The sequence below is a fragment of the Somniosus microcephalus genome, chromosome 26, assembly GCF_052327205.1.
Source record: "Somniosus microcephalus isolate GS21.2 chromosome 26, FLI_Smic_1.0, whole genome shotgun sequence".
Classification (NCBI taxonomy): Eukaryota; Metazoa; Chordata; class Chondrichthyes; order Squaliformes; family Somniosidae; genus Somniosus; species Somniosus microcephalus.
In genome coordinates, this window is record NC_141012.1 from 2,589,075 (window position 1) to 2,614,676 (window position 25,602).

The following is a 25,602-nucleotide window of genomic DNA, read 5'->3' on the forward strand; positions in this document are numbered from 1 at the left end:
GCCTACTCCTGTTCCTAAGTTCCTAATGAGGTTTTGTTAATTTATTCTAGAGATAAACAGGCACACTCCCATAAAAAGACGAATTTCACACTAGAATCAAGAGTAACTGAAAGAGAATGGAAGAAGGAATTTTATGTACCTGGGCTTCCTATGTGCAATCTTCGGCATATTGACAAAGAGGGGCTAATATTCCCAGTTCTGGTACTGACGGAGCATTGCCTACCAGCCGTACATATCAGAAAATCACGGACTGTATGCTTGTGGTCTCACGGTATGCACAGCTAATGGAAAAGCTCCCGGCCAGTAGTGACCTTAGAGTGGTCATTGCTGGCAATATAGTCATCGAACAAAAATAAATCACCAGTTTAAGGGTCAGTGCTGAGTGCAGACTCAGAAGTAATATGGTCGAGGACTCGCCTCTCAACGGGGCAGACTGTCCGAATGTTGCTCTTGCAAAATTGACTTTTGAATAATTTATCGAGTTTCCTGTCATCTTGATGGGTTTCATCATCTCTGTAGATAATGTGTTTCACGAGAATATTAATGGGATTGGGAACTGTTCTATTGTCTTCTGATGTGAGAATTCAGCTGAGACAGAGATCGAGACATAAAAAGAAAGTAGGAGGGGGATTGTGCTGGGTTTGTTTGAGTGCAGTGGAACTTAAACCACCGAACAACAATAATTATGACCATGGTTTTGATGTAGAGAAGAATAATCTTAAAATAAAGCCTCAGTTGATCACAGGTTAGATGTGTTTCAAGATGGCCCCTTTTCCCTTTGATCTCATCCTTCCAGGGCACCAACCCTAATGTTTTCCCACTAAAATTTTTAAACATCCACCTGAACAGCAGACAGCGGGTCACTAAATGCAGCCCCACCTCTACAATCAGCTCCGATGGATGGGTCACATTGTCCGTATGTCCGATACGAGACTCCCAAAACAAGCTCGGCGCTCCGGCACGGCAAGAGAGCCCCAGGTGGGCAGAGGAAATGCTTCAAGGACACCCTCAAAGCCTCCTTGAAAAAGTGTAACATCCCCACCGACACCTGGGAATCCCTGGCCCAAGCCCGCACAAAGTGGAGGAGAAGCATCCGGGAAGGTGCCGAACACCTCCAGTCTCTTCGCCGGGAGCAAGCGGAAGCCAAGCGCAGGCAGCACAAGGAGCGCACGTCAACCCAAGCACCCCACCCACCCGCCGTCTGCCCCACCTGTGACAGAGACTGTAGGTCCCGCGTTGGATTCATCAGTCACCTGCGAGCTCATTCTTACTGTGGAAGCAAGTCATCCTCGGTTCCGAGGGACTGCCTAAGAAGAAGACGACCTCTACTGCACTGGAATACCAGCCTATATTATGTACTCAAATTCTGGAGTAGGGCTCAAAACTACAGCTTGCTGACCCAGAGGACAGCATGCTACCAGCTGAACCAAGCTGTTACTGAACCCAGAGTATAACTTGTGTCCCTGTTCTTAAAAATCTTATATAAATCACATTAGTGTAAAATGAGAAAATGTGATCCATGTTCATCCCATTTTTTGGAAGAAATGGGACGATAGTGCTATGAAAATTGGGGCGCAGATCTTACCACCTCATTCCCGCTGCTGATCCACCCATCGCCATTCCCGCTGCCGATCCACCCACCGCCATTTCTGCTGCCGATCCACCCATTGCCATTCCCGCTGCTGATCCATCCAGTGCACTTTTGGACCTTGTGATTCCTTAGTTGGTGGAAACTTGGAGCTATTCCAGGGAGGAAAGATTAGAGAGTGCACCAATTGTTTTTGCAGCAAGGCCATGAGAAGTATTAGAAGTCTGAGGACAAATTGTGCAGCTGCCCTGTCAGCTGGGACCAGTGCAGGAGGACCTACAGAGTGTCTGCTTTGGCTGATCTTGAAATATGGATTTTAGATTATTTTGAAAGAAGAATCTTTAAATAGGCACTGTCACCTAAAGGATTGGGCTTTTTTTTCTTCAAATTACTAGTAGATCTTTTTTTCATTTATTTATGGGATGTGGGCGTCACTGGCAAGGCCAGCATTTATTGCCCATCCTTAATTGCCCTTGAGAAGGTGGTGGTGAGCCGCCTTCTTTAACCGCTGCAGTCCGTGTGCTGTTAGGTAGGGAGTTCCAGGATTTTGACCCAGCAACGATGAAGGATCGACGATATATTTCGAAGTCAGGATGGTGTGTGACTTGGAGCTGGTGGTGTTCCCATACGCCTGCTGCCCTTGTCCTTCTAAGTGGAAGAGGTCGTGGGTTTGGGAGGTGCTGCCGAAGAAGCCTTGGCGAGTTGCTGCAGTGCATCTTGTAGATGGTACACACTGCAGCCACGGTACGCCGGTGGTGGAGGGAGTGAATGTTTAAGGTGGTGGATGGGGTGCCAATCAAGCGGGCTGCTTTGTCCTGGATGGTGTCGAGCTTCTTGAGTGTTGTTGGAGCTGCACTCACCCAGGCAAGTGGAGAGTTTTCCATCACACTCCTTACTTATGCCTTGTAGATGATGGAAAGGCTTTGGGGAGTCAGGAGATGAGACACTCACCGCAGAATACCTAGCCTCTGACCTGCTCTTGTTGCCACAGTATTTATGTGGCTGGTCCAGTTAAGTTTCTGGTCAATGATGACCCCCAGGATGTTGATCGTGGGGGATTCGGCGATGGTAATGCCGTTGAATGTCAAGGGAGGTGGTTCGACTCTCGCTTGATGGAGATAGTCATTGCCTGGCACTTCTGTGGCGCGAATGTTACCTGCCACTTATCAGCCCAACCTGGACGTCATCCAGATCTTGTTGCATGCAGGCATGAACTGCTTCATTATCTGAGGTGTTGTGAATGGGGCTGAACACTGTGCAGTCGTCAGCGAACATCCCCATTTCTGACCTTATAGAAACATAGAAGATAGGAGCAGGAGTAGGCCATTCGGCCCTTCGAGCCTGCTCCACCATTCAACGAGATCATGGCTGATCATCCAAATTCAGTACCCTGTCCCTACACCGACAGCCATCCCACCCAAGCCCTATCACCCCGTAACCCCACGTATTTAATCCCCCCTAACACTAAGGGCCAATTTTCATCATGGCCAATCAACCTAACCCGCACATCTTTGGACTGTGGGAGGAAACCGGAGCACCCGGAGGAAACCCACGCAAACACGGGGAGAATGTGCAAACTCCACACAGACAGTCACCCGAGGCCGGATTTGAACCCGGGTCCCTGGCGCTGTGAGGCAACAGTGCTAACCACTATGCCACTGTGCTGCCCTGCTGGAGGGAAGGTCATTGATGAAGCAGTTGAAGATGGTTCGGCCTAGGACACTGCCCTGAGGAGCTCCTGGGGTTGTGATGATTGACCTTCAACCACCACAACCATCTTCCTCTGTGCTAGGTATGACTCCAGCCAGTGGAGCGTTTTCCCCCTGATTCCCATTGACCAGTTTTACTAGGGCTCCTTGATGCCACACTTGGTCAAATGCTGCCTTGATGTCAAGGGCAGTCACTCTCACCTCATCTCTGGAATTCGGCTCCTTTGTCCATATTTGGACCAAGGCTGTAATGAGGTTGGGAGCTGAATGGTCTTGGTGGAACCCAAACTGGGCATCAGTGAGCAGGTTTTTGGTGAATAACACTTTCCATCACTTTGCTGATGATTCAGAGTAGACTGATGGGGCAGTAATTGGCCGGGTTGGATTTGTCTTGCTTTTTGTGGACAGGACATACCTAGGCAATTTTCCACATTGTCAGTTAGATGCCAGTGTTGTAGCTGTACTGGAATAGCTTGGCTAGAGGCATGGCTCGTTCTGGAGCACAAATCTTCAGCACAATAGCCAGGATGTTGTCGGGGCCCATAGCCTTTGCTGTATCCAGTGCGATCAGCTGTTTCTTGATATCATGTGGAGTGAATCGAATTGGCTGAAGACTGGCTTCTGTGATGGTAGGGACCTCAGGAGGAGGCCAATATGGATCATCCACTCGGCACTTCTGGCTGAAGATGGTTGCAAACGCTTCAGACTTGTCATTTGCTCTCACGTGCTAGACTTCACCATCATTGAGGATGGGGATATTCATGGAGCCTCCTCCTCCCGTTAATTGTTTAATTGTCCACCACCATTCACGACTGGATGTGGCAGGACTGCAGAGCTTTGATCTGCTCCGTTGATTGTGGGATCGCTTAGTCCTGTCTGCTTCTGCTTTTTAGCATGCATGTACTCCTGTGTTGCAGCTTCCCCAGGTTGGCAACTCATTTTTAGGTACGCCTGGTGCTGCTCCTGGCATGCTCTTCTACACTCCTTATTGAACCAGGGTTGGTCCCCTGGCTTGATGGTAATGGTAGAGTGAGGGATATGCCGGGCAATGAGGTTACAAATTGTGGTGGAATACAATTCTGCTGCTGCTGATGACCCACAGCGCCTCATGGATGCCCAGTTTTGAACTGTTAGATCTGTTCTGAATCTATCCCATTTAGCAAAAAACCTCCCTGGGATATCGGGAAAAATAGGGACATTGGCAAAGGAGGAACTGACGCAAATCAATATCTCTAAGGATATGGTGTTAAGGAAGCTAAAGGGATTGAAGGTGGACAAATCCCCAGGGCCTGATAACATGCATCCTAGGGTACTGAAGGAGGTGGCCCTAGAGATAGCGGATGCACTAAGGATGATTTTTCAGAATTCATTAGACTCGGGAACAGTGCCGATGGATTGGAGGGTAGCTAACGTTACCCCACTATTCAAAAAGGGGGGTAGGGAAAAAGCAGGTAATTACAGACCTGTAAGCCTTACATCAGTTGTGGGCAAAATGCTGGAGTCCATCATTAAGGATGAAATAGCGGAGCACTTAGCAAATGGGGACAGGATAGGACAGAGTCAACATGGATTTACAAAGGGTAAATCGTGCTTGACTAATCTATTGGAATTTTTTGAGGGAGTAACTGGTAGAATAGATGGGGGAGAGCCAGTAGATGTGGTGTACCTGGACTTCCAAAAGGCCTTCGATAAGGTCCCACATAAAAGATTAGCATGGAAAATTGAGGCTCATGGGATAAAGGGGAAAGTTTTGGCGTGGATAGGGAACTGGCTGTCAGATAGAAAACAGAGAGTTGGAATAAACGGCTCATTTTCTGAATGGCAGGCAGTAACAAGTGGGGTACCACAGGGATCTGTCCTGGGCCCCCAGCTGTTCACAATTTACATTAATGACCTGGATCAGGGAGTCGGATGCAGCATTTCCAAATTTGCAGACGACACTAAACTAGGAGGGGGGGTGGGCTCAGAGGAAGAGACCAGGAAGCTCCAGAGCGATTTGGACAGACTGGGCGATTGGGCGGATAAATGGCAGATGCACTATAATGTGGACAAGTGCGAAGTTATCCACCTTGGGTGCAGGAACGGGAGGGCAAATTATTATTTAAATGGCAATAGATTGGGAGAGGGGGAAGTACAGAGAGACCTGGGTGTTCTTGTACACCAGTCACTGAAGGCGAGCATGCAGGTGCAACAGGCGGTCAAGAAGGCAAACGGTATGCTGGCCTTCATAGCAAAAGGGTTAGAATACAGGAACAGGGATACCTTGCTGCAGCTGTACAGGGCACTGGTGAGACCACACCTCGAGTACTGTGTACAGTTTTGGTCGCCTCATCTGAGGAAGGATGTTCTTGCCATGGAGGGGGTGCAGCGGCGATTCACCAGGCTGATACCAGGAATGGCGGGAATGACCTATGAGGAGAGACTATGTAGTTTAGGGATGTACACACTGGAGTTTAGAAGATTGAGAGGGGACCTCATAGAAGTGTATAAAATTCTGACAGGTCTAGACAGACTGGATGCAGAAGGAATGTTTCCCTTGGCGGGTGAGAACAGAACTAGAGGACATAATTTAAGGATAAGGGCTAAACCATTTAGGACAGAGATGAGGGGGAATTTCTTCACTCAGAGAGTGGTGAACCTGTGGAACTCATTGCCACAGAGGGCAGTGTACGCCAGCTCATTAAATATATTTAAGAGGGAATTAGATATATTTCTACGGGCAAAAGGGGTTAAGGGTTACGGAGAGAAGGCGGGGACGGGATACTGAATTAAAAGATCAGCCATGATCTCATCGAATGGCGGAGCAGGCACGAAGGGCCGAATGGCCTACTCCTGCTCCTATCTTCTATGTATCTATGTATCTATGTAGCACGGTGGTAGTGCCACACAACACGATGGAGGGTGTCCTCAGTGTGAAGACGGGACTTCGTCTCCACAATGACTGTGCGGTGGTCACTGCTACCAATGCTGTCATGGACAGATGCATCTGCGACAGGTAGATTGGTGAGGACGAGGTCAAGTAGGTTTTTCCCCTCGTGTTGGTTCTCTCACCACCTGTCGCAGGCCCAGACTGGCAGTTATATCCTTCAGGACTCGGCCAGCTCGGTCAGTAGTGGTGCTACCGAGCCACTCTTGGTGATGGACATTGAAGTCCCCCACCCAGAGTACATTCTGTGCCCTTGCTACTCTCAGTGCTTCTTCCAAGTGGTGTTCAACATGGAGGAGTACTGATTCATCAGCTGAGGAAGGGTGGTAGGTGGTAATTAGCAGGAGGTTTCCTTGCCTATGCTTGACCTGAAGTCATAAGACTTCATGGGGTCTGGAGTCAATGTTGAGGACTCCCAGGGCCACTCCTTCCCGACTGTGTATACCACTGTGACACCACCCCTTGTGGGTCTGACCTGCCAGTGGGACAGGACATACCCAGGGATGGTGATGGAGGAGTTTGGTACATTGGCTGAAAGGTATGATTCTGTGAGTATGACTATGTCAGGCTGTTGCTTGACTAGTCTGTGGGACAGCTCTCCCAATTTTGGCACAAGTCCCCAGATGTTGGTGAGGAGGATTTTGCAGGATCGACTGAGCTGGGTGTGCCGGTGCCGAGGTTGATGCCGGGTGGTCCGTCCGGTTTCATTCTTACTATGTTTCGTAGCAGTTTGTTACAACGGGGTGTCTTGCTAGGCCATTTCAGAGGGCAGTTAAGAGTCAACCACATTGCTGTGGGTCTGGAGTCACGTCGGTCAGACCGGGTAAGGACGGCAGATTTCCTTCCCTAAAGGACATTAGTGAACCATATGGGTTTTTACGACAATCCGATAGTTTCATGGTCACCATTACTGATACTAGCTTTTTATTCCAGATTTATTTTAATTAACTGAATTTAAATTCCCCAGCCGCCGTGGTGGCCTCTGGATTACTAGTCCAGTGACATTCCCACTACGCTGCCGTTCCGTTACCGTTCTCCTGTGGCATTGCTCAGTCAGCGAGCATCTGATGTCTGAAATGTGATAATTGTGACAGATGAAATTTAATATAGATAAGTGTAGGGTGCTGCTCATTGGAAGAAAAAATGGGCAACATACATACTCCTTGAATGGTATTGAAAAAAACCAAGGCTCAAAGCTCAACATGTCCAACCAATGGAGAGCAGTAATCAACAAAGCCAATAGCATGTTGATCTACATAACCAAGACAGTGAAATATAAGTCAACAACAACTTTTATTTCTATAGTGCCTTTAATGTAGTAAAACGTCCCAAGGCGCTCACAGGAGTGTTATCAAACAAAATTTGACACTGAGCCACATAAGGAAATATTAGGACAAAGAGGTAGGTTTTAAGGAGGAGAGGTAGAGATGTGGAGCGGTTAAGGGAGGGAATTCGGCCTAGGCAGCTGAAGGCACGTCCGCCAATAGTGGAGCGATTAAAATCGAGGATGCGCAAGAGGTCAGAATTGGAGGAGCGCCGAGATCTCGGAGGGTTGTAGGACTGGAGGAGATTACAGAGATAGGGAGAGGCGAGAGGCCATGGAGGTATTTGAAAACAAGGATAAGAATTTTAAAATCGAGGCATTGCCGGACAAGGAGTCAATGTAGATCAGCGAGCACAGGGACTTGGTGCGCGTTAGGAAGAAGGCTGCAGTATTTTGGATGAGCTGAAGTTTATGTAGGGTGGAAGATGGGGGGTCAGCCAGGAGCGCGTTGGAATAGTCAAGCCTAGAGGTGACAAAGGCATGGATGAGGTTTTCAGCAGCAAATGCGCTGATCAAACTGCACAGTGCTATAATCAGTTCGCACGTTGAGTACTAGATATAGCTCTGATCGCCTCCTGGCATTGTTTCTCATTGTTGTGTTTTGCTCGTCTCTACCTTTTTGTATTTTTTTCAGATTCTTTGTGCTGTTCTGTTTCTCTCTTTCTCTGTGCTGCTCTTTTTTTCCGTGTTCTCTCTGCTGCATTTTACTTCTGTCTTTATTTTTGTTCTGTCCTGTTGAGTGGGAGGTAGTGTGTGGTGTGGCAGATCTGGGCAGGGCCAAAGGTTGGACCTTTGTTTGTGGTAGAGGGAAGGATTGAAGCAGGGTCCAGTGAGGTTTTGGGTTGTGGGAGGGGAGAAGGAAGTAAGAAGGATGCAGGGCATCTCGTGCCCTATTCCCTTGCACCAGTGGCAGTGACATTGCATCCAGTCTCTTGCAAAAACACTTTGGCCGCGAATTTAATCGCACTGAGGGGGCGGGTTTGGAGGCAGGACCGCTGTCAAAATTGCAAAGATTGACAGTGGGTAAGAAACCCGCTGTCAACCCGCGTCCACGTGAATCTCCCAGGTGTCAGGTCTGTCAGCGCAGAACTGATCCGATACCAAGCGGCGGGGGAGACAATTCTGGTACTTAAATGGCTTGTTAAGAGCCAATTTAAGAGGATTTTAAGGCTTACCTGTAATTTTAGCTTGTCCACCACTGGTTACTCGCTGTTCGGGGAACACGCCAAGCTCAACCTGGCGTGTTGTAAGTCTGCTCTGATGTTTGTGTAAAGATGGCAGCTGCAGAAGTTGTGTCAAGGATGCCATATTGCAGATGGTGAGTTTCAGAGCAAAGAAAATATAGAGATTTCTTTAGCTTACAAGTTTTTAAATCCATCTCTATGTCCAGTGCCACCTCATTGGGAGAACCTCTCTCACCAGTGACGGATCGCTTCTGTCATCTTACCTGCAGCTGCCATCTATTCCAGCAACATCGGAGCCAATGAAACAGTCAGACCTTGGTCCTCCAAATTCTTCTCCGCCATCACCTGATGCTGTACTGGACACAGGGCATCAGCCCCTGACAACATTGCTGGCTGGAAGGCCAGCGATGGAATCACCATGGCCAGATTTTCTTCACTTGATGCTGTTAACTCTGGCTCCCACATGATGCGCGAGGTTGACACCAGCACCATGAAGCATCCCTTTAATGTCCAAGCCATTCCATACACACACATCACTATAGCGGGGGTGGGGCGTTATGACTGAACAATCACTGGAACTCAGTAAGACACTTCTCAATGTGTGCTCAGATCTGTCCAATAAGGGACACTTTTGGAAAAAGATATTACACTGTATGACAACACATTACCAGAAACTTCACATGGACATTAGCTAAACCTCTCAAGTGCCTACCCTTGTGTGTTGTTAGTTGGTATGCTTGCTGTAGGATGAGGGTGAGTGAGGGGTGGCTAGTGAGATGGGGAAGTGATAAAGTAGATAGAAAGGGTTGGGTGGAGGTGCAAGGTAGGTTGGTGTCCTGGGGCGGTGTCTTCCGCCCTTGGAAAGGAAGAGAACCTCCCCACGTGCTGTGACTCCCTCCATAAGCATATGGAAGGAGTCATTGGAGAGCCTGGGTGCAAGTGTTCACCTTTGTGCAGTGATTGTCAGTATTTGCAGCACCTCAATGCTGTCAAACACTGACAGATCAACTGTCAAAAAAAAATTGTGCATTTTTCATTTTCTTTGAACACTTTTGTTTATTAGTTAGAAAAATATTGAAGATGTGGGAAAAAAAGCTGTTTGATTGGAGGTGGAAGCTCATGTGATGAAGCCTCCAGGAATATGCCCAACCAGAGTTAGCTATCCTACACTACACTTCCTGTTGTTTTATCATGAAACATGTGCTTTGAGCGTATTTTGTCGCTCATTGATTTCCCAGATTGCACCATTCTTTAAATGCTTACTCCCCTATCACTCTGTATTACTGCTCTCTGCTCGGGCTCCCATTCCCCTCTCTGCCTGATGCCCTAATCTATCCATTTGTGTGGCCCCGGAAATCTAACCAGGCAAAGTCCAAAGCCTTTAAAGAACAAATTTGTTACAGTGCTAAAAAAGGAAGAGAGGGTATTTTTTTTCTTTAAAGTACTATTGCATTATAACAAACAAAGGTCAGAACATCAACACAAAATACTGGGAATACTCCAGCAGGTCAGGCAACATCGGTGGAGAGAGAAACAGAGTTAACGTTTCAGGTCTGTGACCGTTCAGCAGTTCTGACCAAGGGTCATCGACCTGAAACGTTAACTCTATTTCTCTCTCCACAGATGCTGCCGGACCTGCTGAGTATTTCCAGCATTTTCTGTTTCTATTTTGGATTTCCACTTCTACAGTATTTTGCTTTTGTGTCAGAGCATCGACAGTGGTTGGAGGCCCAGGAGTGGACCAGAGAACAAGTGGCGGTTGGAGTTGCAGTCCAGTTAAAATAAAAATTGGAGTAATTTACTGAAGTGTTGCTGGTTTGCACTTCACTTTCAGGGGCATGATCAGTTTTAGAGCTAAAAACAACATATCAGATTTCAAATTTTGAGACTGTTCAAAATCACAATATAGTTGTAGAGCAACTTCCGCAATATAAAAACATGATTAAATGTATCCCTGTAGTTCTGGGGCAAAGTACAATACCGTTGGACTCTAAGGGAATCGGGATATGGGGATCGGGCGGGAAAGTGAAGTTGAGGTCGAAGATCAGCCATGATTTTACTGAATGGCAGAGCAGGCTCGAGGGGCCGAATGGCCGACTCCTGCTCCTAATTCTTATATTCTTACCTACTGCTTCAGATAAAATAATCTGAAGGGAACTCTCAATTAACATTTTATTTTTATGTAGCAAGGTCAGGTTGGTCTTTAAAAGTGCTAGTTGCTGCAATTGTTGTGCTAACTGTGTGTGGAGTTTGATTTTATTAATCGGAGAAAAGGTAAAAATAATGCAATGGGATCTTTCCTGAAAAATCTTAACAAGAAACCTATTACACGGGAAAAGAAAGAATATCTCCATTCAGATCCCGGTGTAGGGTCAGGTGGTTAGTTGCTAGCTGGCTGAAGTTGGATTGGTGTAACATCAGCAACTCAACTGGCAAGAGACTGCAGCTGTTGTGTGTCTGCAGCTCCACACCTGGACAGACTGGCTTTGTCCCAGGAAGCCTCTGCTGGCTCCACTGGAGAGAGGAGAGGGGCCTCTGTGTCTGGTGAAGCATTCGCCAGGCTCTGCTTCTGGGGTTACTGTGTCTTTGAAACCCCTCTTATCTGCTGCATGGTATAAAGGAAGTGTTCAGTCCAGTATCGCTGGAGCCTTTTTAACCAAACAACTCCCAGAGTGAAGGAGGGAGCTCAGCTTCAGTTTATTAGATCCCCAGCTGGCTGATTTTGCACAGTGTGAAACATAAATGAGCCAAGTCTTGAAATATCCACAAGAGTGGGTGTAACTGTTAGGTAGTTCACTGTGGGCAGTTTTGCCACCCCTGGCAGGTTGCTAGTTCTTTTAATTGTATTGTTAATGAGGTCCTGCAGGGTATTGCTGAACAAAGAATTGGATCAGTTTTAAGACTACAAGCAGCACACAGCTAACGTCACCAGGTCGTAATCCTGTGTTTTTGTTCCTACAGCTTAAATTTCCTCTCCTCTCCTCTCCTCTCCTGAGGGCACTGACTTGCTGCTATAACTTACCAAGAGGGCATTCTTCATGTATAAGTTTAGACAAGTAAGCCTGTCTTTGTTTAAATAGCATTTTACATCTTTCTTTGTGACTTCATGACAGTAATGTCTTAATCTAAATGACCTTTGTGCAGCGGGAGCGAGGGCGCTAGCATTAGTGTCTCTGAACTTGCCCAGGCCGATTGTTCAGTTTCAAACTGAAGGGAACTAAGCCTGAAAATGTAACTCGCGCAGTAAAGCAGAAATTCTTGGGGGGTGATTTTGCCAATGGGGAGCTTTTGGAGGCGGGACTCCCACTTGTCGGGTTTCAGTCCCGCCTCCATCAACTTCTGGCCAACCCACGCTATTTTCCCTTGATTGCCCTTGTTAAGCTCACCCTGCGGGCTTAGCAGGCCAATTAAGGGAAAACCGGTTGCAGAGAACGTCAACGTATGACGTTTCATCTGTCAACATTTTTGACAGATGAATTGTCATCGTTTGACAGCTCTGTGAAGCTGTCCAACAGTGACATTCTCTGTAGTTTGATGAGGTCTTGAATCAAGATCTCATCAAACCTCTTTCTTTTGCAGAATTGAGATGGTTGTATGTGTCATCTCTACCGCGGAGGTCCGAGACTCTCCGCATACCCACTGACTGAAGCCTGCAGGAAGAAACAAAGGTAAGTACACTTTTCCTAACACTTTGCACTTACCTCAGATACTCACCTCTCCACACTTGCACCCATCACTCACCTCCACAGCACACTTTCGGACCCCTCCGACCCCCGCAGACCCTCTACTTGCCTCGGTGACCCTGGCGGGGTTCGGAGCCTTCGGGAAGCCTGCACTTGTGTGGGTAAAAAGGGGAGAATCCTATTTGCTGCCTGTTACCAGGCAGTTAATAGACTTTAATCCCTTCCCACCTCCAAGGAGACGGGTCCCGGCGCGGGACGGCTACCCGCCTCCTGGCAAGATGGCATGGAGGCGGGGTGCACCCACCCCCAAATTCTGCCATTTCCCCAGCAGTCCTGCCTCCAAACCCGCCTCCCCAGGGCTGGCAAAATTGTCCCCTTAGTCTCACCTGTGGTCCAAGTTCTATGGTCTCCCTAAACGAGAGATCTATCAACACGGACGGTCTTTTGCTGTTGCTATTAAGTTTGGGAGTAAAGTTGGTGCTCTTAAGCCTAATGATTTACTCACCTGGTCAACCAAAACAAAAATCATAGAATCATAGAATGGTTACAGCACAAAAGGAGGCTATTTGACCCGTTGGGCCCGTGCCGGCTCTCTGCAAGAGCTCTTCAGCTAGTTCCACTCCCCCGCCCTTTTTCCGTAACCCTGCAAATTTTTTTCCTTCAGGTACTTATCCAATTCCCTTTTGAAAGCCACAATTGAATCTGCCTCCACCACCCTTTCAGGCAGTGCATTCCAGATCCTAACCACTCGCTGAGTAAAAATGTTTTTCCTCGTGTCGCCTTTGGTTCTTCTGCCAATCACCTTAAATCTGTGTCCTCTGGTTCTCGACCCTTCCGCCAATGGGAACAGTTTCTCTCTCGCTACTCTGTCTAGACCCCTCATGATTTTGAACACCTCTATCAAATCTCCTCCCCACCTTCTCTGCTCTAAGGAGAACAACCCCAGCTTCTCATGTCTATCCACGTAACTGAAGTCCCTCATCCCTGGAACCATTCTTGTAAATCTTTTCTGCACCCTCTCTGAGGCCTTCATATCCTTCCTAAAGTGCGGTGCGGTCTTTCAAGAAAGACTTGAATTTATATAGCACCTTTCACGACCTCAGGATATCCTGAAGCACCAACGAAGTACTTTTTAAGAAGTGTAGTCACTGTTGCAATTTAGGAAACTCAGCAGCCAATCTGTGCACAGCAAGCTTCCACAAAAAAGAGCAGATTCATCACCAAATGAGACTGCAGTAAGTAGCATAAAGTGTGACATAGAATACAGAGTTACTTTTCAATTTTAAAAACACTATAAGCTGTATCCCTATGCTTAGGAGACATAGAAACGCGTGTGAAGGTGTGACATATATGTCAGAGTTTACAATACACCAGGATCACAATTTGGAATGTGTATTTTATCCATGACTGAGTCCTCTGGAGTCTGAGTTATGTTACAGGTTGGCACCATGTCATTGCCATCAGTATGCTGCACCATGGATTGCTGGGGTGCAGTTCTGCTCCCCTCCGAGTTACTGATCTCAGCTCTTTGTTTGCAGAGGCCAAATGTCTCCTCAAGGGGGGAGCAGAAAAATTGGATGGAGTGAAACCTGACTGAGATTGGCTTGACATTGACCTGAGAGGATAATGTAGTGTGGGTCCATGTCCTGGGAGGAGAGTAGCAATGGAGAAAATGGGGGATGGTATGTGGAAAAGGAGTTCCATGGCCTTAAAATCAATTAGACTTTTATACGGCTATATTTATTGTATAGAACTAAGGTCAATCCTACTGAATCTGATCAGGGAGCAGCTCATCCTGTTGAGAATTAGTACATTGTTCTGTGGGAGTGCTGCCGATCACTTAGTATTGCGCACGTTTCTGGAATAAGGATACATTTCCAGATTATTTCTACAGTCGCACAGGAAGCTGTTTCCTCCAACCATTGCGGCCGATAACATTTTTGTATTGTGGAAAGGCTTAATCCACGAATGGGTTCCATTCAACTGATTTGAACTCTCTTCCCCCTGCCCTTGAGTAAACAGTGCTTTATGTAACTCCATCGAGGCTGGGGCTGTTTGCTCACATGGCAGGTCTGTCGCTCTGCGGTCGGCAGTCTTGTCTGTAGAGCAGAGTAGGAGCAGATGGTTTGAAGACAGACTGCAGAACAGCATCACAGTGTGTGCCAGTCACAGCGGGGTTAAACTACACAAATCAATGGGAGCTCCGCAGGGCTGAGAGGCGCAATGGTGCCGGCAACCCTTTTTGCTGAAGTGTCTGCATCAAGGCTGTCTGATAATTGTCTACTGTATCATAATGACATTATTATGTAAATAACAGCAGAGCCACAGGGGCTGGAGCATCTGATCCATGCCTTGTGATCAGCCTCCTGTGCTTTTTATCCAAAAACCCATCCATGCAAAATTACTTTTTTTTTAAGCTTTCTGTCTTTCCTTTTTGTGGGATTTGCGTAACATTTCTCACTGATGAAAAATGTGTCGTTAAAAATCTTGTTTGTAAGGACCCTATTGTCTGGTAATGTTTCATTCACCCCCCCCCCCCCCCCCCCCCATCCGATTTGCACAAGGTTTTCATTTTCTGGCACTGACTCTTGGTGGTTAATAGCCCCAGTCTGACAGAAACTCTCAGAAAGTGGCCGTTCTAATGTGTCGACCCAGATAACAAGTTATTTTGTCATGGGGTGCATCAGAGCCAAAACCCAACCCTGTACTCATTTAGAAACTTAGAAACAGGAGGAGGCCATTCAGCTCCTCCAGCCTGTTCCACCATCCAATTAGATCATGCCTGATCTGTATATTAACTCCATTTACCCGCTTTGGTTCCGTAACCCTCAATACCCTTGCCTAACAAAAATATCAATCTCAGTTTTGAAATTTCCAATTGACCCCCAGCATCAACAGCTTTTGGAGGAGAGAGTTCCAGATTTCCACTACCCTTTGTGAAGAAATGCTTCCTGACATCACCCTTGAACACCCTCATTTTAAGGTTATGCCTCCTTGCCCTGGACTTTCCCACCAGAGAAAATAGTTTCTCTCTATCCTATCAAATCCTTTAATCATCTTAAGCACCTCGATTTAGATGTTCTTATTCTTCTATACTCAAGGCAATACAAGCCTAGTCTATGAAACCTGTCTTATAATTTAACCCCTTTAGCCCAGGTATCATTCTGGTGAATCTGCGCTGTAACTCCTGCAAGGCCAATATATCCTTCCTGAGGTGTGGTGCCCAGAGCTGAGCGCAGTGTCCAGATGGGGTCTGACCAGAGCTCAGTACAGCTCTAACAAAATGTCCACCCATTCCTAGTCCAGCCATCTCGAGATAAAGGCCGACATTCCATTCGTTTATTAAATTGTTTTTTATGTGATGTGCAGTTTCCAGAATGAGCTCAGAGTTAGGAATCTGGGCTGATTTCCCACCTCTCTAGGACAGGGATGCTGAAACCTACTGTTGCATTACTGCTACCACCCCGGCTGAGATCTTCGGACAGACCAGGGTCGGACAGGTCAGGGGTCGGACAGACCGGGGATCGGACAGTGCTTTGTCGGGCCACTAGGCCATTGGGAGAGCTTGTAAAATATCTTTCAAAAAATGACCTGCTTTGTAAGTAGAAAACACAATAGTGCTTGCATCTCCCTGAACATTTTTTTTACCATTTTAAGAAAAATAAAAAATCGTGTTGTAAAGGATTGTGCTGCAGCAGGTGTTGTGCTTGTTACATCATTTACATTGCGTATCTGGAAAAGTTTTGAACAGTGACTCTTATTGGAATGTGTTCTGCCTGCAATCTCCCATACATGGTTCTAGCAACACTAACTTCCCTGGCACCAGACTACGCTGTATCTGCAGGATTAATCACAGGCACAATGGCTGATATAACCCTCTATGTGAGCTTGACATCTGTTATCATAATAGGGCTCTCTTGATACAGTGTGTAAATGTGCTGACTGGTGTGGTACTGAGCCACACAGACCAGGAAGGTTGCAGCTTCAATCCCTGCCCGGTCTGTGCTGAATTAGCTGGTTTCAGTCAGGGCAATACAGTTGGTCTGAGGACCTGATTGTCGGGGGTTGCAAACCAGCGACTCCTGCTGGAAGGTGCATGGTATGTGATGCTGAGGATCTGAATTATGAGTTTGATGTTGGTGGTTATTGACGGGAGTTATGTGTCTGACGTGACGGTGATTAATGCAGACTCTCCCCCCGTTAGTTGTGTCTGATGTGACAGTGATTAATGTAGATTCTCTCCCCGGTTATTTGCGGAGTGGTCTGGTTTGTTTTTTGAAGCTGTTATTTGTGAACTCTATTCGTATGCTGTTGTACAGCTGGTGTGGGCCATTGATCTGTAACTGTAAATGATCTCCCTTCCCTGCTCCTTCGCAGAATGGGAGCCCCTCGCCAACCCTCTGTTTACTCTGCAATAAATTATGCCTCTAGGGTTGAGTTTTGTTTTGTGTCCTCATTGTTATTTTTGAATTTTGGAAAACATCTTTTTACAAATTCACCTGAAACATAACTTTATATAATTTCTGTGTCACTTTTTTACATACAATTTTCGAAGCAAAAAATCACCATGCAAACCTAAATGAGCCTGTGTGAAGTTGAGCGTTTGGAGGATATTTGGCTGTGGGGGCATCATTGGCGAGCCTGTTCTTGTTCTCATCTGATTGTCCACACATGGTCACTGGGTAGTGATCAGCCATGGGAACGTTGGCTGATTTTTCCCCTCCCTACTCTAGGGGTGTTGAAGTCAGTTAGTGCCTCTGCTGCGGTCAGCTATCTCAGCAAGGAACTTGGCACCTTCCTGTTCTGACCGGCTCAGTATTACCACTGAAGGACCATGAAACTTTTCAATTTTAAATTCATTTTTAAAAATAACATGATTTAAAAGAAACATTTATCAATAAGTAGATTAATAGGCGGGTTATAATTAAGATCAGTGGTTGCGTGAAGTTAGAGCATGTGAAACACACAGACCTATATTCATGAATCTTGTTACCAAAATAAGCCTAGACTTCTGACATCACCTGCTCCATTAAACAAAGGGGCTGCAGACCAAGAAGGATATCCTGTGTATTGTGTAGAGGCTGTGACAGCTGCTCAGGGATGTATTCCTGGTGTGCAGCCTCCTGTGACTTTTGTTCACGTGCGTCGAGTGCTGGGCGGCCTGGGATTACATGCGCCTTTGGACCATCTGCTTCCATACTTATTGTCCAGGGTCAGCGGTGCAAGCTTAAATATTCCGACAGGGTTAGGAAGAAGACAATCTTGAATTCTGCAAGATAGCTGATATGTTTCATAACCTGCCGATGCAATGAATTAGCCCCACCCCAAAAGAAAGACTTGCATTTCTATAGCGCCTTTCACAACCTCAGGACGTCCCAAAGCGCTTTACAGCCAATGAAGTACTTTTTGAAGTGTGGTCACTGTTGTAATGTAGGAAACACAGCAGCCAATTTGTGCACAGCAAGCTCCCACAAACAGCAATGTGATAATGACCAGATATTCTATATTTTTTAAGTGATGTTGGTTGAGGGATAAATATTGGCCCCGATCAAGCTAGCTGACAAATTGGATTCAGAGGAGATGAGCTGTATTGGTCTGTGTATTACTGCGTGCACAGTTCTTTCTAGTGGACAGTGGAGTGAAGTTGGGATCAAGCGTTTCTATTTTTCCAATCCCCTTTTTGCTCCCCAGTTCTGAATGGGCAAGGAGTTTGGTCCATTGGAATTCTAAACAAGGAGAGTCAAATTGAAGGGATTTTGTTCTCTAGGGTTCTATACAAAGGGAGTGGATGGGAAGGTGTTGTGTCCTTTGGAATTCAACACTCTGGGAGCAAATGGAAAGAGGTTTTATCCATTCAAACTTTGTACAAGGGGAATGAAGAGCAAGAGATTTGGATCAGAAAAGTTCTGTCGTTTTATTGGAATTGTTCTGGGATGATGTGTGTGTTCTCTGGAGCCGTTCATCTTTTACTGTCCTCACTGTGTTCGGCATTCTGACGTTTGATTAGTGTCGACTGTAACTGTCCTTTTCGCTTTGGTTTCAGAACAAGAGGTTAACAAAATAACTCACATTTATATAGCCCCTTTCACATCCTCAGGATGCCCCAAGGCGCTTCACAACCAATGAATTACTTTTGAAGTGTACTCACTGTTGTTTTGTAGGTAAGCGCAGTAGCCAGTTTGCACACTCCAAAGTTCCATGAGCAGCAAATGGCCACAAAATTTGTCTTTGTGGATGGACTAAGCGGTGGGTCAGGCAATTGAGGTATTTAAGCAGCATTTTCCATGTTTTTTACGAGGTTCCCGGTGCTTGAGGATCACGTCAGGTGTCGGGCCATGCACTGACACATCAGTCTAGATTATGTGCTCAAATCCTGGAGTGGAGCATGAAGGCACAACTTTCTAACCCAGGTATCACTGACCAAGTGACACGTACTATTTTTTTCATATACTTTACCCAAACCTGAATTGAAAACTTGTCTGAATTTAATTTCTGATATTCTGAGAAGTTTGCCGTGTTTTGGCAAAGAAAACGAGTGCAGTAAGAAATACCATTGCCATGTCTGATTGGAGCCATATGTTGATATTTCTCTGTGATACTGGTTAAGCTGAATCCTATCTGTGCTCCTATGTCTGGCTTTGTACTGTAGACTTTGTTTTTTTTTGTTGAGAAATGCAGATGAAGGGCCAAGTTCCATAGAGCAGACAATCCAAGTTGAAAAAAGTAGGAGAGAAGACTTGATAAATCAGGAAGTAATGGCTTAGTGACACCATGGGCTGAATTTTGCCGGCGCTCAGAGGGGGGGTTCGGAGGCGGGTCCGCTGTTAAAATGGCAGTGATTGACAGCGGGGTGGAAGTCCGCTCTGAACCTGTCTCCTTGTTAATTTCCCAAGTGCCAGCTCTGCCTGCGGTTTGCAGACTCCGCACTGGTCAGGCAATTGAGATACTTAAGCTGCTTAAAGGTATTTAAGCAGCATTTTACCAGGTCCTAACGATTTTTCCATGTTTTTTATGAGGTTCCCGGCGCTTGGGGATCACGTTAGGTAAGTGTGTCGGGTTCTCTGACTCCATTGCTATGAATAGTTGACAGCTGCAAAAGTGGTATAAAAGCTACCATTTCACATCTGTTCAATTTCCAATCTTAAGGGGGGAATTTTGCCGGCACTCGGGGCGGGTTTGGAGGTGGGACTGCTGGCAAAATTGCTAAGATTGACGGCGGGTCCTGAACCCGCTGACAACCCACCTCCATACAATCTTCCTAAGTGTCGGGTCCCCGATTTGTGCAGGGACCCGACACGTAGCGGCGGGAAGAGGATTATAGGCACTTAACTGCGTGTTAACAGGCAGTTAAGAGGCTTTTTCCAATTTTGACAAGTCGACTACGGGCTTCCCAACGTCTGGACACCATGCCAGGCTAAGTGTGGCGTGCTGTGGGTCTACTGTAAGGTTTGTGCATTGATGGCAGCTGCAGAAGTGGTGTGAAGGATCCAATGGTGCACTGGTGAGTTTCAGAGGTAAGAAAATTTTGGGAAAATCATTTTTAATGTATTTAGACTTTTCTGTAGGTAACAAGGTTTGAAGTGTTTGTGTAGTCCCACCTCTTTGGGAAAACCCCTCTCACCAGTGACGGATTGCTTCTGTAACCTCACCTGAAGCTACCATCTGTTTTATCTTAAGGGGAGAGTCACTGGAGAGCCTGGGTTCAAGGGCTCACCTTTGTACAGTGATTGGCAGTGTTTGCAGCACCTCAATGCTGTCAAACACTGAAAAATCATCTGTTTTTAAAAAAAAAAAAAAAAAAATGTGCGTGCCCCCCTTAAAAAAAACGGCAGATGACGCGTCATCAACTGACGTCATCTGACACCGGCTTTCTCTTAATTGGCCGGCAAGCCCGCAGGGCGGGGCTTAACTAGGCCAATTGACGTAAAATTGCGTCTGGGCGTCGTCGGGGGCGGGATCGGACCCGGAAGGCAGCTGACCCGCTCCCAACTCGCACCAAAAGGTAAGATCACGGCCTTAGCCTTCAGGATTTGGAATGCACTTTTCAGCTTTATGGAGGTTTGAAGTGTTTGGAGCAAACTCTCTATCCAGAGTCACCTCCTTGGAGCAACCTCTCTCACCATTGACAGATGGCTTCTGTCATCTCAACTTCAGCATCAGTGTCCTTGAAAAAATCTCACCTTGGTCCTCAGAATCCCACCACGATCAGCCCCAACACCAACATCACCAGCAGCACCAACCTTCTCCACAATCACCTGATGCTGCATAGGACACAGGGCATCAGCACCCAAGCACATTGCTGCCCAGGAGGCCACGGATTGCCTCACCATGGCCAGATTTACTTCACTTGGCACTGTACACACTGGCTACCACATGATGTGCCAGGTTGGCACCACCCCACACCAACACCATAAAGCATCCGTACAATGCCCAAGCCATTCCTTTCACACTCATCACCATTGGCGGGGGGGGGGGTTACTGTTATGTCTCACCATTCACTGCAACTCACGAAGCCAGTTCCAAAGGTGCACACAGATCTGACCAAGAAGGCAAAGTGTTGAAAATAAAGATTTCAATGTTTGACAACACATTAACAAAATCTTTACATGAACATTGGCAATAACACCAACTGCCTACCCTTGTGTGTTAGTTGGTATGATTGGACAACGATGAGGGTGAGTGTGACAGGTGGCTAGTGAGATGGGGAAGTGATAATGTAGATAGAGGGATGGGTGGAGGTGCAAGGTAAGTTGGTGTGAGTAAGGATGTGCAGGAGTAGGGTAGGGAAGACAGAGTGATGGGGACGTGATGCGTGCCACAGCAGGATGAGGCTGAATGTGGCTTTGCAGTAATGTTTTGTGATCCACTGAGATCATTGAAAGGTTTGCGCCACTGCAGCCAGGTCCTCCTGACCACATCCCTGCTTGTGCCCTCCAGTGCAATGTGCAACCAGGCTGCGTTGGTCTCCTGGGGCGGTCTCTTCCGCCCATTGGAAGGGAAGAGAACCTCCCTGCGTGCTGTGACTTCCTCCATAAGCATATGGCGGGAGTCATGGGGAGAGCCTGGGTGCAGCCGTGCACCTTTGTGCAGTGATTGTCAGTGTTTGCAGCACCTCAATGCTGCAGAACACTGACAGCACAACTGTCAAAATGATTGTAGACATGGTCCCTTTAAGGAAACCGGCTGATGACGCGTCATCAAATGATGTCATCAGACCCGCTTCCTATTATTTGGTCGGGATCCTCGCAGGGCGGGCTTAACGAGCCCCATCAATGGAAAGTCTTGTTGGAGGCCGGGATCGAGACAGATACGGGCTCCCCACACGCCATGGACGTCGCCCGCCACGGACCTGCCGAGATTGGAAAAATCCAGCCCCATGTGTGGGTTTCAAAAACCTATAGATTGTAGGAGGAATGCAAGGCTGAGAGGTGAGGATGGCAGTTCCACGGTTTTGAGATCCCTGGAAAAAATTTAATGAGGAAACGGCGTGTGGAGACTTGATTTTAATATGTTGAGATGTTAGGAGGAAAAACATGTAGACAGTGTATTTGGATCGATCAAGAGGAGGAAATTTAATATTCAAATGTTAGAAAAACTTTGTGCTTTATAATCTGCTTTCCCAGATAAAGGTAAATAGATATATGGAGATCCAAGTGTTAGAATACTAGGGATAATCCCAGACTCCACTCAGGGAGCTGCACCCACAGGAAACATTGGTTCAGTATTCTCATCTACAGTATTGTGGCCCTATCTGTAGCCCATACTCTTTTTGAGTGAGGCTTCCCTGCTAGGATTGTGGAATTAAACCTACTATCTGTGACTTCAAAGCTTCCATTTGCAATTCCATTCAGAGAAAGGAGTACAGACAGCTTTGACTGCTGTGTTTTTTTTAAATACATTCCTGGGATGTGAGCGTCGCTGGCAAGGCCAGCATTTATTACCCATCCCTAGTTGCCCTTGAGAAGGTGGTGGTGAGCCACCTTCTTGAACTGCTGCAGTCCTTGTGGTGAACGTACGCCCACAGTGCTGTTAGGGAGGGAGTTCCAGCATTTTGACCCAACGACGATGAAGGAATGGCGATATATTTCCAAGTCAGGATGGTGTGTAACTTGAAGGGGAACTTGCAGGTGATGGTGTTCCCATGTGGCTGCTGCCCTTGTCCTTCTAGTGGTCAAGGTCACGGGTTTTGGAGGTGCTGCTGAAGAAGTCTTGGCGAGTTGCTGCAGTGCATCTTGTAGATGGTACACACTGCAACCATCTACAAGATGGTGGAGGGAGTGAATGTTTAAGGTGGTGGATGGGGTGCCAATCAAGTGGGCTGCTTTGTTCTGGGTGGTGTCGAGCTTCTTGAGTGTTGTTGGAGCTGCACTCGTCCAGGCAAGTGGAGAGTATTCCATTACACTCCTGACTTGTGCCTTGTAGATGGTGGAAAGGCTTTGGGGAGTCAGGAGGTGAGACACTTGCTGTAGAATACCCAGTCTCTGACCTGTTGTAGCCACAGTATTTGTGACTGGTCCAGTTACGTTTCTGGTCAATGGTGACCCCCAGGATGTTGATGGTGGGGGATTTGGCGATGGTAATGCCATTGAATGTCATGGGGCGGTGGTTAGACTCTCACTTGTTGGAGATAGTCATTGCCTGGCACTTGGGTGGCGCGAATGTTACTTGCCACTTATCAACCCAAACCTGAATGTCATCCAGGTCTTGCTGCATTCGGGCCTGGACTGCTTCATTATCTGTGGAGTTGTGAATGGAACTGAACACTGTGCAATCATCAACGAACATCCCCACTTCTGACCTTGTGATGGAGGGAAGGTCATTGATGAAGCAGCTGAAGATGGTTGGGCCCAGGACACTGCCCTGAGGAACTCCTGCAGCGATCGTCTGGGGCTGAGATGATTGACCTCCAACAACTACAACCATCTTCCTTTGTGCTAGGTATGACTCGAGCCAGTGGAGATATTTCCCCCTGATTCCCATTGACTTCAATTTTACTTTGGCTCCTTGATGCCACACTCGGTCAAATGCTGCCTTGATGTCAAAGGCAGTCACTCTCACCTCACCTCTGGAATTCAGCTCTTTTGTCCATGTTTGGACCAAGGCTGTAATGAGGTCTGGAACCAAGTGGTCCTGATGGCACCCAAACTGGGCATCAGTAAGCAGGTTATTGGTGAGTAAGTGCCGCTTGATAGCACTGTCGACAACACCTTCCATCACTTTGCTGATGATTGAGAGTAGACTTATGGGGTCGTAATTGGCCGGATTAGATTTGTCCTGCTTTTTGCAGAACATACCTGGGCAGTTTTCCACATTGTCGGGTAGATGCCAGTGTTGTAGCTGTACTGGAACAGCTTGGCTAGAGGTGTGGCTAGTTCTGGAGCACAAGTCTTCAGCAGGATAGCCGGGATGTTGTCAGGGCCCATAGCCTTTGCTGTATCCAGTGCGCTCAGCCGTTTCTTGATAACACGTGGAGTGAATCGAATCAAATTCTGTGATGGTAGGGACCTCGGGAGGAGGCCGATGTGGATCATCCACTCGGCACTTCTGGCTGAAGATGGTGGCAAACGCTTCAGCCTTGTCTTTTGCACTTGCATGCTGGGCTCCGCTATCATTGAGGATGGGGCTATTCATCGAGCCTCCTCCCGTTAGTTGTTTAATTGTCCACCACTATTCACGACTGGTTGCGGCAGAACTGTAGAGCTTTGATCTGATCCGTTGATTGTGGGATCGCTTAGCTCTATCTATAGCATGCTGCTTCCGCTTTTTAGCATGCATGTAGTCCTGTGTTGCAGTTTCCCCAGGTTGGCACCTCATTATTAGGTACGCCTGGTGTTGCTCCCGGCATGCTCTTCTACACTTATTGAACCAGGGTTGGTCCCTCAGCTTGATGGTAATGGTAAAGTGAGGGATATGCTGGGCCATGAGGTTACAGATTGTGCTGGACTACAATTCTGCTGCTGAATTTGGCCCACAGCGCCTCATGAATGCCCAGTTTTGAGTTGCTAGATCTTTTCTGAATCTATCCCTTTCAATGCCTTTCAATCTCTTCTCAGTGAGACTGTGCTTACAAACCAACACTTTCCTCACGGTCAGTATAATTTAGCCAAGTTCTGATGATCTTCCTCAAACTGGCCATTACCACAGACTTCTATAAATGGCAGGAAGAGGGTGCTGCAGTTTGATATCCACTGACCACGGACTTAGATGAACAAGCAACAGATGTGACAACTGGCTACCGGAGAGAGGCAATATTTTGTATTATCTAATACTAACAGGATTGGATTCTCCTTTGTGATCCTGTCTGAAACCGGAGGAAATAGCGCAGAAGATGGACAATTTGGATGGTGAGGCCGACCACTGCCTCGCCGCCTGACCTGCATTTCCTTCCTTCTGTCCCCACTGGGACTGTCACTGGCCACTCCTTCCCCGCCTACCGCATGTAAATGGCTGCAGGGGGTAGGGGGCAGGGTCCCGGGTCCCTGGCTGATCATCTTCCCTTGTTTGGTAGTCGTGCAGCTAGGGGTCAGGATGGACAGTAAACCATCCAGCTCTCAGCAGCATGAGGCCTGGGAGATTTGAACTCCTGGGCCTCATCAGCATAGTACCCATCACTCTCCTGCCTGAATCTGGCGCGAAGGGTGAGCCGACTGGCACGTGCTGGATTTTGGGCAGCAGGTGGGGAGTCGGGGACCCAAAGGAACAGTCACCGCCACTCACTCAATGGTTTGGAGCAGGATTGGGAGGGTATCACAGTCGGGGGGAGAAGGGAAGCCCGGGACAGAAGAGGCCCAATGTTTCCTTCTTGGGCCCGGAAGAGCACTCCTGCTCATTGTAGCCCACAAGGAAACAAGTATTTTTTTAACCTGCCTTTCTGAGCCTCTTATGGCACCGGCTCCTGTTGCCGCCAGGTTGGCCTGGAGGGGATGTTATGGCAGATTACCTGTCACTATGGCAATTTTAACTGTCCAGCGCCTGGTTTCCATCAAGCGAGCAAGGTTAAAATTAGCCCTTTAATCATTTTGTGAACTTGCATCAAACTTGAGAACTAGAACTCTTACCTTTTCTTTTTTATCTCTTACTCTGTTTCTCTTTCTGTTACATTTCCCATTTTTCTCTGTCTTTCTATTTTCGTTTCTCTGTCCTATCTCTCTGTTTTTAGAATTCTTTCTCATCTGGGACAGACAGCAC

General features: G+C 47.1%; 1 protein-coding gene across 6 annotated transcripts in view; it reads left to right on the forward strand.

Moving 5' to 3' along the window:
- The window catches only part of mcamb (melanoma cell adhesion molecule b), a 173,124-nt gene that overhangs the window by 32,064 nt on the left and 115,458 nt on the right, over window positions 1-25,602 (forward strand). Inside the window, exon 2 of one of the 6 annotated variants that reach the window (XM_085967666.1) lies at window positions 11,693-11,787. The exons of the other annotated variants lie outside the window; for them this stretch is intronic. The gene's annotated coding sequence lies outside the window, so the exon portion shown is untranslated. The remainder of the gene's footprint in view (window positions 1-11,692; window positions 11,788-25,602) is intronic. 6 annotated transcript variants of the gene reach the window in all.